We start from the raw sequence: 6,558 nt of genomic DNA, 5'->3' as shown, positions 1-6,558 counted from the left end.
AAAAATAATAAAAATTTAGGTATTTATTTAATGCCTTTTTGTGTAAGGTATTTAAATAAATGCTTAAACTTTATTAAATGTATAAAACTTGAAAATGCTTTATTATCCACAAATTATTATTAATTCATAGGAATTAGGTTTTGAGATTAGAAAATTATTATAATACTTTTAAAAATAAATAAAAAGGTCTAAGGTAGGTTTAGTAAAGGAAATAAAAATGGTGGGCTAATCTTTAGGGTTTTTGTGTGTTGGCTTGCAACTTTATCATGATAAATTGTATAGTCCTTGTTGGCTTGCAACTTTATCATGAAGGAAAGTTGTATAGTCTTGTATTCAAAAGTTTGCATCTCTAACTCTTGCATATACTGAATCGTAGACGTCACAACTCCTGGAGTGGGAATTCATGGAATTCAGCTGGAGATGGACAGCGTTCGCGGAGTGTGGAGTGCCTCTTTTAATAAAGAAGTTTTCCAAAGAACTAACCTTTGTTGATCCCAGGCAAGCCCCGGTGCATTTATACCTATCTATTTTGGAGTCGTTATTTCATGTGACTAGTTATAGGTTATTTGTTTATTGCATGCACTAAGTCTAGGAGTTGGATGAAACCTATTCTTGTGTATGATCATGCCTTGATTTAAGGACATCTTTACCACTTGTTCAAATCCTAGAAACTACCCAAGTCTAGAATTGCTTACTTGCTTACATGATTGGTTTACCAACCTTAAGGAAAACTCTTAAGTCATACATGCTGCTTATGAAGGATAGTTCGGAGTATAGAACTAGACAGAAGCTAGAGATGTAGTTCTGTCTGCTAATTAATCTGATTGAGGACCGATCCGTGTCTTAACTGCTGATCAAGTGATAACATCTGATCACTTACTGGGTATGGGACCAGTAAAGCCCAGTAGATTAGTAAATTCTATGATCAGGAATGCTTCGTACCCGCATTTGACGTGCTGGAGATTGGCAGGGGTGTAGCCTGAAACTCACATGGAGATCAGGCCAGACGTGGGGTCCCATGTGGGGGTGCATCCCTGGGTCCGGGTAGTTGTATTCCTAATCATTGACTTTACTAATCGAGAGGTTGTTAGTACGACCCGTACAGTCGTATAATGCTGGTGATCGGGGTGCTCTCCTGCAGGATGTAAATTGATCCGGATCGCCGCAATTCTCGGTTATGAATGCGCTTGATCACTGTTGAGCATCGTAGTATAACACATGTGATATAAAATCTTCTATTGCCAAGTACTGTATGAATTAACAGTTATGATTGTTTTACTTCTGTTATCATCTAGAATGGTTAGGTAACAACTTAACTAAACTAAAAGACAAAACTAAGGCCTCACTCGTAGTAAGCTTTTTCGGCAAAAATCGTGTCAACCAAGCACACCCAAAAGCTGACATGCATTCCAATGAAAAACTATTATATTGGTTAGTCGGGTAAGACTTGCTGAGTACCCCGTACTCAGGGTTTTCCCCTTGTGGTTATCTTTCAGAAGCTACCCAGGAAGCTACCGAGGAGGAGACCCCGAAGACCTAGAGTATTGACCTGAGTCTCTCAATACTCTAGAAAACCGTTTATCGACGCATCTTCTCCTAAACTGTTTATGTTTAATCTTAGAGCTTGTCTAACTCTGCATCACTAAGTTTGTCTCAACTTAAGTCTTGTAATAACTCGTACCTCTTAATTATGTATGTAAAAATGTAATATTTGTTGATATTATCCCATCGCGGATATTATCCTGATATATGGCTATGAGACATGTCGTGGATCCTTCGAGGAGTCCTAGGGACACTCGACGGACTACCGGACTTATGCTGTTTTAGGTGCGTTTCGAATAATTGTTGTTCCGACAGCAATTAGGCGCACTTAAACCAGCTTAAGTTGGGCGGTTCCGCCACAGCTGGTATCAGAGCCGTAGGTTGGGATAATCAACAAATATTACCGTTTAAAAATTGAGACTCTATTTTAAAATAAGAAAACATGAGTCACAGGTGGCAGTAGTGTTAACTGGTTGATTGTTTTGCAGATGCTAACTGTTTGCTGCGTGTCGCTAGTATTCGGTAGTCTATTATTTAGGGAGAGATTACGATGCCACCAATTTTTCTACGAGTGTGTATATGAGTCTGAAAGTACGTAGGAATCGTTGCATCATGTTTGCATTGCATGTTTCAAAATTTTTGGGTTTGGAGAGTGCCGTTAGACCTAAACCCGTTCCGTGTAATAGAAGCTAGACGTAGTAAGGGGGTCGATGCAACAGAGAACTGCAGAAGAGAAGATCAAGACAGACGGATAGACACCAAATCTTATTGAGTAAGCAATTAGGACAACTTATACTGTCTGGTGTGAGAAGAATAAGAATAAATTAGATCCAGTCTGACAAAAAGCAGGGGATCAGAAATCAGGACTATAGTACTGGAAGCATGGTATAAAGGTTTGAAGGCTTTTTCTCAAAAAGAGCAAGACGTTATTACAATCACTTTATGAGATTAAAAGACTTCAATATAAATACTCTTCATCAACACGCCTGTTCCAGTAATATTATTAGAGAGAAAGGAATGAAGGTTTAAGAATGAGGGAAAATGATACTCCATATAATTTGGATATAAGTAAGAAGGCAGCTCTTGCACGAGATCGTAATATGGGAAAAGTTATGAGGAAAGCGGTTAAAGAAATTGGGTGAACATGAGGTCAATTGACGAAAGCCCAGGAATTTATTGATCCTAATACCTCGGAGATATATCAGAAAACCATGAAAGCAAAAGCAATACCTGTTCATCTCGGTTGTAGTGAAAGGAAAGAAAGGTATTGTAAGTAACAATATGGGTATAATTGAACTGGCATCTTAAAAAGTAGATCTGCATGTTTGTGAGAATCTGGATAGTCTCGGTGTGGAAATGGAAGAGAATTTAGAAAGAGTCATATGGAACCTAATCAACTGTTAGCTAAGGGCAATGTTGAGGGGGTTGTTTAAGAGAAACATCTACCAAGGTTTGCGAGATGCAGGGAATAATGATATTAAAGAACCAAAGGAAGTTTAATGAGTTTCGGTCTGTTGGATCTTTGTGACCCCAAAATATTGGACCCAAGTGGATACATTTAATCCGGGTCAGAACTTGTGATGTAGAGCCACCATAAATTCTTACCTTGGTTAATGCTATTGCTAGTCCTATGAATTCAAGAGCTGAGCAGGCTAGATTGCTGAACAGGGACAATCAAAGTACAGGCAATTAACGTGGTTGTTTGGGAATTAAAGCAGTATCAAAACCACAAACTTTTGGGAAGACACTATTTTTAACCTTTCACACAACAAGTGGACAGATACTATCCCAGCTGCTTTATGTGATCTACAAGCTCTCAATCCGCTAAATTCGTCTCGCGGTCATCTCATGGGAAAGGTGCCGAGTGTTCCAAAAAGGTTCCAGCAGTTACAATCAATGGCAATCAAGGTCTTTGCGGCGGAGTATGTGAGCTGCATATACCCGCATGCGCTGTTGTTTCTTGGTATACAACAAGATTAAAAGTTTTGGGTTAAAATATGTATCCGCATCGTTGGTTTTGTGGCACTATTCATATTATCGTGATGCCTTATACTTCAGTAGAGAAAGTCCTTCATAATGTGAACACCGTTGGTTTCTTCAAGTAAGAATTTCTGTAAAATTTTCTACCAGAATTGAATTCAGGTCATTGAGAATTTTTCGGAGTCTTTAATTAGAAAAGGAAGCTATAGTTCGGTTTACGAAGGAAAGCTAATCCAGGTGAACCGAGTTGTTGGCTGTGAAGGTTTTTGATACAAACATATAAGGCACCGATGGGAGTTTTATGTCAGAATGTAAAGCTCTGAGGAGATGTGTACAGTTTTGGAGTATTGCTGGCAGAGACACTAACAGGGAAAAAGTTAGCAGGTCCTGTGTTCTGCAACGGAGTAAGCATTATAATCTTCATCGAGAAAGATTTTCCAGACCAGATACTTCATATCCTTGATGTTTAAAAGAATGCCAGGAGTTTTCTGGAGCAGATTTGGAAGAAGATAACGCAGTCTACTCATGCTTGTTAAAGTTGCTAAGAGTGGCATTTTCCTGCACATGTCAGCCTTTAATCACTATATGAACATGAGACAAGTTGTTGCAGAATTACACGTAAATCCAAACATTATATATGGATACATGTGTGATTCTTCGATGTACGGAAATTCAAAGATTGAGTTTGCAGGACATTAACTCCAAGGTCCCGCAGGCACATGATGGACCAGCTATCTGGTTAGGCGATCCGTCAGAAAGAAGATAGCTTGGGAAAGATTTCACGATAATTATTTGTAACCAGTATCTGCTAAAAAGGATTATAAGAGTGCCGCTGGAACAACTTCTAAAAGGTTTAGTAGAGACACAAGAGTGTTCAGGAGTATCTAAGTGCATTTAACCATCTGGCACAATATGCTCCCAAACATATGAACACTAAGTCTTAGAAAAGGAATTGCTCCCAAACACTTTTACAGATCATAGTTCTGCCATAAATATAGTAATCCCCAGGAAAGATAAGAGCTTTGGACAAACCCCTTGGAAGGGAGGAATCCTTGGAATGAGAGGACATTTCTTTTGAAGCATCTAAAAGTATCCCTCAGGAGTGGAAAGGTTGTCTACCAAGAACCTGCTAGATCTACTTATCGGCCCCGATGATAATTATCTTAGCAGCCATGGGTTATCCAGAACCCAGATAATGCTTCATGTTCAACAAACCCATAAGTACTTGAAAGGTTAAAGCACCACTATCTTTGCAAATTTACAGCTGTATTATAACATAACTATAGAAGGACTGGTTTCACCAGAGATCTCCCTTTTCAAAAGAAAGGGGAAAAATATGAATGAGAAAGCTCAGATTTCATGCCAAGGATTTGGTCAAAAAGTCTATCCGAAAGAAATTCCTTAATTAGAAGGAAGGGACGTGAGCATTATACGGATATTCACGAGTTTCTAAAGGTTGATTTTGCATGAAATCCTGAGAATAGTAAGATGTGTCAAGCTTTGAAGCAAAGATTATGACGAACAAGAATAAAGGAGAATATGCGGAGCAATTGCGCATTGATTTGGATAGCTTCTGGAGCATGGACTATATGCCAAGTTTAGTGAGTATGAGTTTTGGCTAAAGAAGGTTCTGTTCATTAGGCATGTTTTGTCCAAGTAAAGAATTGAAGTGGATCCTGGAAAAATCAAGGACATAAGTTATCAATAACTGTTCAGGAAGTATGAAGTTTTCTTAAAATAGCCGGACGCTATCAAAGTCAGATCTGAATATGAGGCATGAAATGACTGAAACTAATCCAAGACTATAAACTAGAGATTGTGTCATCTGAACAAAACTACTGTACCCTGCATAACCTTATCTTATAAGATACCTTGAGGAAAAAGATAGAACAAACTCAGAAGAAGGACAAAGGAATGAGAATACTTCGGGAATAAGTAAGCTAAAGTGATATTATTTACTTTACCAGGATGAAGAGCTGAATAATAGTACTTAAGAAGATGGGCTTGAGAAAGGAGATCTTAGATGAAACTTGCACCCGAGCAGTATTAAAATGCATTAATACAGGAAGTAATGATTTTGGTGGACAAGAATGAAAAGGGAAATAGCCAAGTATGTATCTGAATATGATACGTGTCAAAAGGTAAAAGCTATATATCAGAAATCGGTCGACTTATTGCAACCCTTAACCATTTCTGAATGGAAGTAGGAAGATATTTCCCTGGATTTTACGGTAGGATTTCCTACTACCTCAAGGGGGTATGATTTCATATGAGTTATCCTAGCTTGACTCACTAAGTCGGCTCATTTCATTCCTGTCAAGACCGCTTATCATATGTCAGCTTATGTGGAGTTTTATATGTCTCGGGTAGTATCGTTACATGGAATACCCAAGACAATTGTCTTTAATTGAGGTTCTCGACTTGTCCCAGGATTCTGGGAATAGATATGTGAGGCAATAGGAACTACCCTTATTAAGAGCAAAGGATGCTTGGTTAGACAGAAAAAGATATGCTTCAAGCCTGTATCCTTATCTTCTCGAAGAAATGGGATGAATGTTTTGCCTCTAAAAGAATGTTTGCTTTTTAATTTAGTCGGAATCAAGAGAAAGAGCACATTTGGAATCAGATCTAGTCAATTAAAGTTGAGGAAAAAGTTCAGAAAAATTATTCGGATACAAGAAGAGGATCTTTGGAATTTTATTTTGAGACTTTGTACATTTCGAAGTATCCCCGATGAAAGGAGTACACCGATTTGGAGTCAAAGGAAAATTTGTTCCGAAATATATTGGTCCATAAGAAAATTCTGGATCGGAAGACCAACAATACTCGAACTAAGAGTATCAGGTTGTATAAGGTACAAATGAAAGAATCATGCTCCAGATGAAGCTACTTGGAGACAGACTGAAAACCTAGAGTCTAATATCCAGAATTAATTGGGACCGTCAGGAACAGATGAATAAAGAACCACCACCCGCACTATCCTTGTACAGAAAAAGAAGAAATAGTTAACCTGAGGCAGTTTCCTTTCCATTCTCA

Source organism: Setaria italica, chromosome I (genome assembly GCF_000263155.2).
Source record: "Setaria italica strain Yugu1 chromosome I, Setaria_italica_v2.0, whole genome shotgun sequence".
Classification (NCBI taxonomy): Eukaryota; Viridiplantae; Streptophyta; class Magnoliopsida; order Poales; family Poaceae; genus Setaria; species Setaria italica.
Note: the sequence above shows the minus strand (reverse complement) of the source record.